Below are 13,116 nucleotides of genomic sequence, written 5' to 3'. Positions count from 1 at the left end.
TAATACAGAGAACCATCTGTATCACTTTATGTAATTTAAAATTTTTAATAATTTTTATACAAACTTTTATTTCATATATAGTAGATACTTATTCTCTGAGGATAATTCCATGAAAAGGCTCCTTAAGGTGCAATCACTGAAAACTAGGATAAAACAGAATAAATTGTGAAAGAATAAACCGAAGAATAGAAAAGTAACCTGATTTTAACTCAGTTAAGAAAATCTCTACTATAACTGAAACCGTGTTCTAGTTAGAAGGATAGTGAAAATCGAGTGTTTTATTGGCATGATTTTTTGTACACCTGACAACACATTATTAGATTATTTTTTACTGCATATTTGGTTTCTACAGTATAATAAACACATCATTTTTACAAAAAACATTAGGGTGCTTCACCAATCTTTCCAAGGGCCTCTCTCAGTCCTCTGACAGTCAAGTCACTCGTTAGAGCTATTCTGTTGTCATCCTTGTTGGCTTTCTCGTTTATTGGTGGCTTGGAATGTGATCTCAGCAGTTCTTTATCATTTTAATTCATTTCATGAAATCTGAATAATTTCCAGTTTCACTTTATAATCTAATTGAACTTGCCTTGTACTTGTTGAGAAACCAGTCTTTGATAGGATGAGCACACAGACACTGGTATTAAACAGAAATAATGTTTGTGTTAGGACTAATTTTGTCAGTGGTCACTTCATTCGCATTTTCATTTTGTTATGGCTTTTGTTTCCCTATGTACTTTTTCGTATTTTTTAATTGTAGGAACTGGTATGGTATATTTCTTAACACCTAACAGAACATTTCATTTAATCTCTCTTAATTATTTATATCATTATGTATGGAACTCACTTTATAAAAATGATAATCCTAACACAGAAACCAGCTAGATGATGAAAAAAGATGATGATGGTGGTGACAGCTGACATTTGTGAAGCTCCTACTCCGCGCAGGCGCTGTACATGGCAGTATATAGAGTAATCCTTCCCACAACCCAGCAAGGTTAGTGTCAATCATCCTGACTTCATGGAGGAGGGAACTGAGGAAATTCACACAGGTGGGGAGTGTCCTAACAGTTTAAGACAAGCCATTTTAGTTCTCACGTTTATGCTCTGCACTACAATGTCCTTCCTTGGTGTAAAGAAGCATCCACTTCAGAGTTTAAATACAGTTTTTGGTGCATATAATATGAAATTCATAAAAACTTGATCAGTCCACAGTTGTAGGAATACATTTCTAGATTTTTATATACTTTGTCTATTAAGAAACTGGCAAAAATGTCTCTTGCTCCTGTTTGTTATTGAGAGAGATTCCACAAATACATACCCCTGTCTCAGCCGATTCAAGATTCACAAGGGAAGGAAAGATGTGGAATTAATGAAATTAGCTTTCTAAAACAAACCTCATAAAATATAGTAGTGTTTTAAAAAACTACCTGACCTCATGAAGTAAATCTAATACTAACAGCTTATTATTATAAAAGTGTCTATTTAATGGAACTTGTGATTGCCACTGGAGTTGCAGTTATTTTACAATGTGTATTTTTCTATTACCCACTACTCTAGAATTACAAAATTCAGCTTGGATATATTCATGAGTTGAAGGAGGAAATACAGATATTTTACTCTTTTATAACTGCAGAATCTGGAATTTCAGATGGTGAATTTTCAGTTATGTGAAAGTTTTATTTCTCATTCAAAGAGCAGCTTTGATCATGGCCTTTGGTCAAAGATGCTGTTTTTATTGTTAAAAAAAAAAGACTCTTCAACATCAAACAGTAGAGGAGGAAGGAGTCTAAAATTAGCCTGTTAGGTCAGGCACATAGAACTCTGTGGCCCCAGGAATAACGGCATTCCTAGAAAAATGCCTCTTAAGATGAGTAAAACTTCAGAAGTTATTGCTTTATTCCCTTGGTTTTAAAAAAAACTGTTGTCCTCTAGCATGAATAACCAAATAATGATACATTTCACAGATAGAGCCATAAGGTGTCACTGAGCTTTCACGCTGAGATCTTATGGTTTCTTACATTCTCTCCTAAGAAAAATAATGGGATTACACTCTTGAAAGCTGTCAGATTCCTGTGAATTATCAGTTCACGTACATACCATCTTAGTTTTGGTATAACATGTCCCCAGAGACTAGCGCTATGGTTGTTTCTCCAGCACCATGAGCTACCAAACCTGCCGAGGCATTAAGCATACTTTTGGCATATACCCTTAGAAATGTGGGAACTTCCATGCTGAAGCCAGCCATCCAGCCATCAGGTCTGGTTTTCTGCCCTGAATGCAGTCTGTCTTGCATTAGAGGCAGGCATTAAGGTCCCTTGAGTTGCCTACTTGGGTAGCAAGGTACAGAAGGGAGAAATTCCACTTTCATTGCATCCAGTGATCTTTTTGCAAAGCGTGAGGACTGATCTTTTGCAATTCTAGCCTAGTTAGTGTAACTGCAGCTACAGTCGTATTTATTTAGGCCCCTAATCCCTAAATCAACCTTCTACACTGGGAATTTCAGGTTATTTTTAGGTTAACTTTATATCACCGTAAAGAAAATCCTTTCACTTTTTTGCAAGAGGTTTACTGCCACAACAGGTGTCCTAAGAAACCACTACAAATCTAAGCCAAAATGGGAAAGAAAAAAACTCCTATCAGCATCTTCACTGGACACACAGACTTGGGCAAATCTACCACCACTGACCATCTGATCTACAAACGTGATGGCACTGACGAAAGAACCACTGAAAATTTTGAGAACCAGGCTGCTGGAGATGGGAAAGGTCTCTTTCAAGTATGTTTGGGTCTTGGATAAACTGAGAGCTGAATACGAGTGCAGCATGACCATCGATATCTCCCTGTGGAAATCCAAGAGCAGCAAGTGTGATGGGACCATCACTGATGCCTCAGGACACAGAGACTATGGAAAACATGATGGCAGGCACATCTCAGGCTGACTGTGCTGTTCTCATTGCTGACGCAGGCACTGGTGAATCTGAAGGAGGTGAATGGGCAGACCTGTGAGCGTGCTCCTCTGGCTTACACACTGGGCATGAAACAACTAGTTGTCAGTGTTAACAAAATGGATCCCACTGAGCCACCCTGCAGCCAGAAGAAAAACAAGGAACTCATTAAGGAAGTCAGCACCTACATTAAGAAAACAGGCTCCAACCCTGACACAGCAGCATTTGTGCCAAGTTCTGATTGGAATGGTGACAACATGCTAGAGCCAACTGCTAACACGCCTTGGTTCAAGGGATGGGAACTCACTGGTAAGGACAGGAATGCCAGTGGAGCCACAATCCTTGAAGCTCTGGACTGCATCCTGCCACCAACGCATCCAACTGACACGCCCTGTGTCTGCCCCTCCAGGACGTCTACAAAATTGGTGGCAAAGGTGGTACTGTCCCCATGGACATGGAGGCTTGTGTTTTCAAATCCAGCGTGGTGGCCGCTTTTGCTCCAGCCAACCTTGCAACTGAAACAAAGTCTGCTGAAATGCACCATGAAGCTTTGAGTGAAGCTCTTCCTGGGGACAACGTGGGCTTCAATGTCAAGAACTTGTCTGGCAAAGATGTTCATCACGGCAACAGCAACATGGCTGATAACAGCAAAAGAACCCACCAATGGAAGCAGGTGGCTTCACGGCTCAGGGGATTATCCTGAGCCACGCAGGGCAAATCAGTGCTGGCCGTGCATCTGTGCACGACTGTCACACAGCTCACCCCGCTTGCAAGTGTACTGAGCTGAAGGAGAAGCTTGATCACCGTTCAGGGAAGAAGCTGGAAGATGGCCCTAAATCCTGGAAATCTGGTGATGCTGCTACGGTTGATATGGTTCCTGGCACGCCCATGTGTGTTGACAGCTTCTCTAAATACCCTCCTCTGGGTCATTCTGCTGTTTGTAACATGTGACAAACGGTTGCTGTGGGTGTCATCAAAGCAGTGGACAAGAAGGCATCTGGAGCTGGCAAGGTCACCAAGTCTGCCCAGAAAGCTCAGAAGGCTAAGTGAATATTATCCCTAATACTTGCCACCCTAGTCTTAATCAGTGGTGGAAGAACGGTCTCAGAGCTGTTTCTCTCAACTGGCCATTTAAGTTTAACAGTAAAAGAGTGGTTAATGATTACAGTTCATCATTAAGCTTTCAGAAGGAAAGGAGAGTGTTTTGTGGACCATTTGTTTGTGAACGTGGCGGTTTTAAGTTATTACTTTTTTAAATCAGTACTTTCTAACGGAAACAACCTGACCAAAAATCTGTCACAGAATTTTGAGACCCATTAAAACAAAGTTTAATGAGGAAAACAATCCTCCCAAATCTCTTAGATATTTTATATCTGTTGCCTCGTTAGATACTAATAGCCTCATGTAGGAAGTGGAAAATACAAGCTCTTTCCATTGTTAATTACTGTTTTAGACCTGTGAAAATTTCTCAAAAGCTCTATCAACTCAGTCCCCGGAACACGTTTCTGCTCTCTTCCATGTTTTGTTTCCTCATCTTTTCTTTTTTTAACCAAAAGCAGGGGTTTTTTTACTTTTAATTTTTAAATTTTTTTATTGAAGTATAGTTGATTTACAATGTTGTGTTAATTTCTGCTGTACAGCAAAGTGATTCAGAGATATATATATATATATATATATACATATATTCTTTTTCATATTCTTTTCCATTATGTTTTATCACAGGATATTGAATATAGTTCCCTGTGCTATACAGTAGGACCTTGTTGTTTATCCATTCTCTATATAATAGTTTGCATCTGCTAATCCCAACCTCCCACTCCAACCCTCCCCCAACCCCCACCCCTGGCAACCACAAGTCTGTTCTCTATGTACGTGATTCAGTTTCAGTTTCACAGATAGGTTCATTTGTGTCATATTTTAGATTCTACATATAAGTGATATCATATAGTATTTGTCTTTGTCTGACTTACTTCACTTAGTATGATAATCTCTAGGTCCATCCATGTTGCTGCAAATGGCATTATTTCATTCTTTTTTATGGCTAGGTAATATTCCATTGTATATATGTACCACATCTTCTTTATCCATTCATCTGTTGATGGACATTTCGGTTGTTTCCATGTCCTGCCTATTGTGAATGGTGCTGCTATGAACATAGAGGCGCATGTACCTTTTTGAATTATAGTTTTTTTCTGGATATATGCCCAGGAATGGAATTGCTGGATCATATGGTAATTCTATTTTTAGTTTTCAAAAAGCAGGGTTTGTTTTGCTTTGCTTTTGCTTTGTTTCAGTGAACCTAATGACCCTGCATCGTTAATTTTTTCTCTTAACCTGTCTGCATTCTTTGTACAACTTTTTGTCTTTTCTCAGTTCTATATTACTTTCCTGCCAGATTTCCTTCCCTGTCTTTGTCCTAAGTTTGTCCCTGTCCTGAATCACTGTCAAGGCCTTTCCTGTGGCACTCACTCCAGTGAGGCTGTGCTCACCCTGAGGGCAGTGGGCACCTGGCCCTACTACCCAGCAGCTAATCATCAACACACCAAATGTGGAAATGGATTGCCTATAGACAATAGTGTTCACTTAGACGATTAAAGAAGCACTGACTAAATTTAAAACAAAGTAAACCCCACACGGGAATCTAGGAACAGAATGCCCTGGTTTTTTATATGTAGCCTTTCTATATAAAGTATTCCAGGAAATAGGATAGAACCAAATTCATGATAGTTAAAAGCTTTCTAAATAAATGGGTACTATATTTTCATAGGAAGGGTGTGAAAGGAAGAATGGATAGGTGTGCTCTGTGATATGGTGAGAGAACAGGGAGCTGTGAGAACGGCATTTTGATATTTAAGGACTGGGGTTGTAGGATGAGGAAATCCTAAGCTCCACCAGTGGTGGAGGTGGAACTACTGGATTCATTTGAATATAGAGAGAAAAGATGTTGCTGAGTTCTGGAAATGGGAAGAAAAAGAGGTGAAGACAACCAAAGAACACCTCCAGTGGAAGACGCCAGGAGGAAGATGCACAGGCAAACAAAAACTTCCTGAGTGCAACTTTCTCATAAAAAGGGAAGAGAGGAGAAGTGAAAGCAGAGAAGAAGAATCATTGTGGCTATTGCTTATAAAATTTTACGTTTTCAAAAGATGTACTAGTTATTAAATTAGAGCGTGGCTAGCACTTTTTCTATGTGATGAAATCTACAACCAGTTATGAACATATTTTTAATGAATGGTGTTTTAAGATGTTAAATACCTATACCCTACTACATACAGTATTATGGATACTTTATATTTGTCATTCAATGTCACTGATTTGTTCTCAGATTTTCTCAATTACCCATATTCTCAAAGTAGCAAGTTTTCTGCTAAGGCAACTATGTCACTGTTATTGAATTACCTACTTACCCATAAAATAAGAGCTGTTTTCCATTTAACTGGATATGAGAGAATAAGGCCAACAGCAGAAGAGAAGTGTTCTGGAAACACACTGCGGAGAGAAGGCAATTGCTTGTTGCAACTACAGGCAACAAGCCTGTGACTGTGAAACTGATATGGTCGTTCACATAGAACTGGAGGCGAATTGAGAATAACTAGAGAATCAACCTTCTGAATAATAACAGACATGGTTTTGAGAGGCAGGAGAGAACTTTCTGGCATGGTGATAATGTTCAGAACTTTGATCTGATTGCTGATGACATGGGTTTATTCCTATCTTAAAAGTCACTGAGCTGTATGATGTATAAATAAAACTTAACGTTTACACATTTTGCTCTATGTAAGTTACATCTTACTTTCTTAAAGGCGGGGGGAAACTCACCTGAATTCTAATGGGTACTTCAGACTAAGATATTATTTTAGTTTTTATTATTTCTACTGGATATACACTGAGTATCATCTTTGAACTCTTCTTTAAAGGGATACCCTAGGAAGAAAAACTAGCCAATATATTTCATTTATAACTGTCACGAGCTGAAATTTCCCAACACTAACCTCTGTTTCAGATTCCCACTGTTGCTTCTGCACTATTAGCTGGTGCCAGCAGGGGGTTAACAGCACTCAATTTAACCTTGCTATTTGTACTCTGTTTTGATTTTTTTCTTTTTTTCCTAATTTAACTTCCTTACATGGTTTCCCCCATTTTAAAGATCGTACATGCACCATGGGGTCTGTACACCGAACGACCGTAGTGCAGGTAAGCACACAATAAAAGCACATTTAAAGATAATGTGGAGCTACAAGACCTTTCTTTTTTTCTGGGAGCAAAGAGGTATTGCTGTGAAATCACTGGAACAAGAGAAAAACTGAGCAAGTCTACTCATGCTGTTATTTTTCTGAGAAGATTACAGACCTGTCTAAAATACATATGACTCAGACAGGTATAGATTAATTATAGGTTATATGTCCAGACAGAGGGGCATCTCTGTGACTGTCCTACCTGCAGCTCGCCATGCACACAGGCTTCTCAGCCGAAGCACTTCCTCTCTCTCCCCCACTTTAAGATTCTAGAACCTGTTGTGCCTGGGGCCAAATCCACTACTGTTCACCCAATTCCCTCTCCTTCCCCTCTTGCCTGACCTGCCCCCTTTCCTTGTCCCTTCAATCCTATCAATGTTGACCCCTTCTGATTTAAAACAGTCTCCAGCAGCAGAATGGGGGAGAACAGGTGAACTGAAGAGGGCGGTGCTGAAACCCCAGATCCGTCCCTTCCCCCCCTCCAGAATCCTGGTGAACTTAAACATTCACCACTCTTATGAATGGTCTCTCTTTCTTCTTTTAACTTAATTTATTTACTTATTTTTACTGAAGTATAGTTGATGTACAATATTATATAAGTTACTGGTGTACAATATAGTGATTCACAATTTTTAAAGGTTATGCTCCATTTACAGTTATTATAAAATATTGGTTATATTCCCTGTGTTGTATATATCCTTGTAGCTTATTTTATATCTAATAATTTGTACCTCTTACTCCCCATTGCTATATTACCCCTTCCCACTTCTCTCTCCCCCTGCTGGTAATCACTGGTTTGTTCTCTGTTATCCGTAAGTCTGCTTCTTTTTTACTGTATTCACTAGTTTGTGGTATTTTTTAGATCCCACATATAAGTGATATCACACAGTATTTGTCTGTCTGACTTACTTCACTTAGTATGATAATCTCCAGGTCCATCCATGTAGCTGCAAATGGCATTATTTCATTCTTTTCTATGGCTGAGTAATAATTCCATTGTACATATATACCACATCTTCTTCCATTCATCTACTGATGGACATTTAGGTTGCTTCTATATCTTGCCCATTGTAAATAGTGCTGCTATGAACAATGGGGGTGCGTGTCTCTTTCTGAATTAGTGTTTTTGTTTTTGGTTTGTTTTGGATATATACCCAGGAGTGGGATTGCTGGGTCATAAGGTAGCTCTATTTTTAGTTTTTTGAGGAACTTCACTACTGTTCTCCACAGTGGCTGCACCAATTTACATCCCACCAACAGTGCACGAGGGTTCTTTTTTCTCCACAATCTCACCCACATTTATTTGTGTTCTTTTTGATAACAGTCATTCTGACAGCCGTGAGGTGATATCTCCTTGTGGCTTTGATTTGCATCTCCCTGGTGATTAAGGATGTAGAGCACCTTTTCATATGGCCTGTTGGCCATCTGCATTTCTTCTTTGGAAAAATGTCTGTTAAGTTCTTCTGCCTATTTGTTAACCAGGTTGTCTGTTCTTCTGACGTTGAGCTGCTTGTGCGTGTCGGATATTAACCCCTTATCGGTAGTATCTTATGAATGGCCGTTGTCCTTCTCTGAGCGGGTACTGAGTAAGACACCAGGCTGGCGGACATGGCTCAGATTCTGGCAATCCCATAAGAGACTCTCCCTTGGAGTTTAAACAGGAAGGAGAGCCCAGGCTCCCTGTGTTCAGCCCGCAATTCCCTTCATTTCCGACCCCCCACCCCCACCCTTTGCACAATTCCAGCACATTCCTATCCTAGTCTGGGGCCTGAGCTTCCACTCGTTTCATCTTCATGTGCTGGGCACCAGGCACCAAAGTGAAAACAACAACAAAAACACGTCCAGTGACTTGGAGGTGAGGGAGACCCAGATCTCAGGGAAACATGCATTCCGGTTATCCCAAGCAGGGATCCTGAAAGCATTTCTCCACAGATGCATTTGGTGAATAGGGAGTATAATAATTCAGGGACTATTCTACTATAATATTGTAATAGTCTACTACTGCACTGGGTGATATATATCCTGGTTTACACCTGTTGTCCTGGCATATTTATTTTTAATAACAGCATCCCCTTTCACTCCCCAAAAGTTTGGCAGATAAATTATATGTTCACTCGAGTCATAACAAAATGGACCTCTCAGGGGAGGTTGGGACTGTTTAACAAAAACCCAAAATATAAGCAAATGACATTAAGTATTTCAAAATCAATGTGGTAATAGTTATGTCTGAAAGTATTACAAATGCAAATGTTCATTAAATGTTCTTAAAAACAAAACAAAAAACTCTTTGGAAAGAGGACTGTCATTACTATGATGTAATTTGTACATGATGCCTACAGCACTGCTATATAATTAATGTGGAATAACCACCTAGTATTTAAAACATTAAGTCAGATGGCATAAAATCTTCATAAAAGAATAAACATTTCAATTGGGAATTTTTCAGCTTTAATAATAAAATTAAATGTTTTAAATTTTTCTTGTTCCCAGTTCTTTATAATTAAAGGTAGCCAATCATGGGCCGTCAAGAGATACTGACTTTAAAATTTGACAAACGTTTTACATTTATCTTTCTTTTTACCTTTGTAAAAGACACTGCCTCCTATAAGTTATACTGCACATTTAAATGTATAGGTATGACTCTGCATTAGTAAAACATGCTTTAGTAAGAAAACAGTTTGTTTTCTGATTTAATACTAATCAACCATTGTTAATGTGCTATAAAATACTACTTAAGAGAGATACCGATTCCAATTATTAAAGTTAATGGCCTCAGTTGTCTCATCTTGCCTTAGTCTAGGACATTAAGCATGCAGAACCCATAATTTAATTACCACCTGTTAATATTGGCTCTAAGTTCATTCCTCTCCTTTCAGGATGTAACTCAGAAATGAGCCAGTTAAAAACCATTATTTTCCTTCTCAAAACACCAGACTGCTAACTACACCCACAGGATACTGATCACAGATTTGCTGGGACTTTCAAGATGGAATTTGCTGCCTCTTGCCTTTAGGGATTGCTAAATAAAATTATTATGTTTGTCCGTTTATCGTTCTAATTGTTTAAACCTCTAGATTCTATAAAGAGACTGTATTTTCTTCCTTTAATATATTTATATACCTTTAAAACCATTCAAGAAGTGGAGAGTTATGTCTTTCTATAATAATAAAGGGCAAAAATAAAAAGAAATCTACACCCTTATTCCTATTTGAACATCATGAGATGGGAAAAAACATCAGAGGGTGTGGCACAGAAAGAGGGTTAGCTTATCATGAAATCCCATTGATATGCACTGGAGAAACATACCGTTCATTTACAGGAATTTATTAGAAACTTTGTCCCCTGTACCCTCCTGATCTATGTACATTCCACTGAAATCTAATTTTATCACTTCACCCAAGGGAATCAAACTCTGGGAAATTAATTTGTGTTAACCAAACTCACAAGAGATTGATTTACAGACGAGTAAATCACTTTTTAATTTGCCATGAGAAAGCGACCTGATCCAAGAACCAGAAAAATTCATCTGATGTTTCTGAGTTCCCGCTACTCTCAGCTGAGGCACCACAGTGAATACGGAGGTGAAAAGCACTTGGTCTTTTAACAGGTTCATAACCCGGTGCGAGGTCTTGGACAAGGACACACACGAGTCAGATGACAGTTACTGCCCGAGTGACCTGCAGTGGTTCAATGTAGAGAGGAAGCCTCCTTCTTTCTGCTACGTAGACTCTGAAAGTTAGGAAGCCAAATTATACTGCAAATGGATTTTTGGTGGATGCATTTTAAAGTAATACATGTCTCTCAAGCCATTATTGGTTAATAAATTACCTTTCCCTTTTCTCTGCATGTTTTTGTATAAAGAACCGTGACCATATGTCTATAATTAGGGCATCTTTGCTCTTGGATATGTTTCAGACAGTCTGCAAATGTTTTTAATTTATAACATATCCAGATCCACGAAAAGCCCCTTCTTACTCTGGTTGTTATTACAACATCTATCTCTCTACTTTCGTGCTCTAGAGTCACCGCTCACTTGTAGGTTGATTCTAAAGTTAATGCATAAGGCAAAAATTATATATAGTCAGAGCACTCTTAAAAATTCCATAAACAGCCTACAAATTAGAGTATAAGTGGGTTTCTTAAAACAATATTGAGTAAAATATATATAATGTTTAGTAAAACATGATACAATAAGGAATATATAATCCAAAAGTAACTTACTTACAGTATTTTAATATAAAGTATTTATATAAAAAGAACTTACATAAATGTATGTATTGTGCATGTCCTCTGTCATAACACCCACATTTGTAGATTTCTTCCATTGGAATTTCCTAACAATATGTATTGAGATACTTGTCCTTTACATCACAAGACAGATTGTGACGCTTCTGAAAAACTTTCCTGTAGCCAGTCTATTTTAGACATTTTAGGTGGATTCTTATTAGCTTCAGTCTCAGGCATCTCTCCTAGATGTGGATGTTAGTCATGCTTTTCTCTAATTACTATATCCACCCAAACATACCATGCAACCGGCTGGCACTGAGCCCATGCTCTGTCTCTGACGGTGGGCAGCTAACTAGCCCATAAGGAAACCAAATCCCTGACCTTGATGTGATTTGCACTGCACTCCATCAGCTAGGCCTGGGTGCCCATGTGCCTGGAATGACAACGTCGTTTCACTTGGCAAGCACACCGGAAGCACCAGTAGCTGTGGATGTATGCTTCAGCCGGCATCCAAAGTATGTTACTATGTGACTTTGCTCGCTATCGTTTAATTCTAGGTAATCATTAGTGAGAGTTTATGGTACTAACGGTTGCCTGATTATTTTCACAGTGAGATCAATTATTCCTACCTTTAGGAGACCAGAGTTTGAAGGATGTGCAAAAGCCTTGATGTGAAAGAAACCAGGAGGATGTTTTCCACATCTACTAGATCAGTCAGCAGTGGTCAGTTTATCTATTAGATCCGCATCTACTAGATCAGTCAGTAGTCAATTTATCTATTAGATCCTCGCCATTATGCGGAATACTGGGAGGACTTGGTGAAAGATGGTTTTTAGAATCTGAAATTGAAAGTGTACAGAGCTCCAGCTCTGGAATACAACAGGTGTATGTCAATTTCACCTGCCCAACTTACTGGCCGTTCCTTATCTCAGTTCCTTATCTCCCTTCTGGTTTTTGAGACAATTAAATGAAATAACAGATAAAGTGTTTAGCACGGTGCCTGGTATATAATTAGAGCTTAATAGATAGCTTAATAAATATTATTTGTTTTTTCATCTTAATAGCGGTATTTGAAATTTCAAGTTTTCAACAACTTTTACCTATCTCTTGTATGTGTACCCAGAAACAACTACATATATAGAACTACATTTATGCTAATGAGGACACAGTAGTCATTACCAACTCCCAACACCTATTTTTGGTGTCGTAAAGTTAGTTATTCCCCCATGATGTTTTCTTAATCTGCTATAATGTGAGATCTATGGCTACAGCTGAGAGGTATTTAAAAGCAGAACAGGAACCGCACAAGTTTCTTAAAATAAGAACACAAAGTGAGCTCAGGCACATGATGTTTATATACCTATCCAAAAAGGAAATTTAGTCAGTAAGCAGAATATACTCAAAGCTAACCACAAATGAGGAGTAAAAGAATACCACAGTTTACTTTAAAATTATACACATCTTACTTTCATTAGTGTATACAGGAATTTTGTAAAAAAATTATTTTTCTTTAAATTTCAAAGCTATGTGTCCCCCATCTGAATAATTCTAATTCTACTGTGGTATTGATTATACTCTACAACTAAAGCTGAATATGAGGTGTGTTCTGTCCTTGGCAACCTTAATAGCATGTATGCTATGTAACCAAGCCCTATCTTCTGCAGGGACCAGCAAGTCAAGCTCATGTTTCTCAAAATACGTCAGCT

At 38.5% G+C, this 13,116-nt stretch overlaps 1 protein-coding gene and 1 pseudogene across 6 annotated transcripts in view; one reads left to right on the top strand and one right to left on the bottom strand.

Moving 5' to 3' along the window:
* The window catches only part of UBE2E2 (ubiquitin conjugating enzyme E2 E2), a 349,817-nt gene that overhangs the window by 224,460 nt on the left and 112,241 nt on the right, over positions 1-13,116 (bottom strand). The gene's annotated exons all lie outside the window — the stretch shown is intronic.
* Positions 2,368-4,897, top strand: LOC115804000 (elongation factor 1-alpha 1 pseudogene; annotated as a pseudogene).

Source organism: Delphinapterus leucas, chromosome 4 (assembly GCF_059928025.1).
Source record: "Delphinapterus leucas isolate spDelLeu-1000000601 "Yukka" chromosome 4, BTC_Dleu_Yukka2, whole genome shotgun sequence".
NCBI lineage: Eukaryota > Metazoa > Chordata > Mammalia > Artiodactyla > Monodontidae > Delphinapterus > Delphinapterus leucas.
Note: the sequence above shows the minus strand (reverse complement) of the source record. Positions and strands in the feature narration are given on the sequence as shown.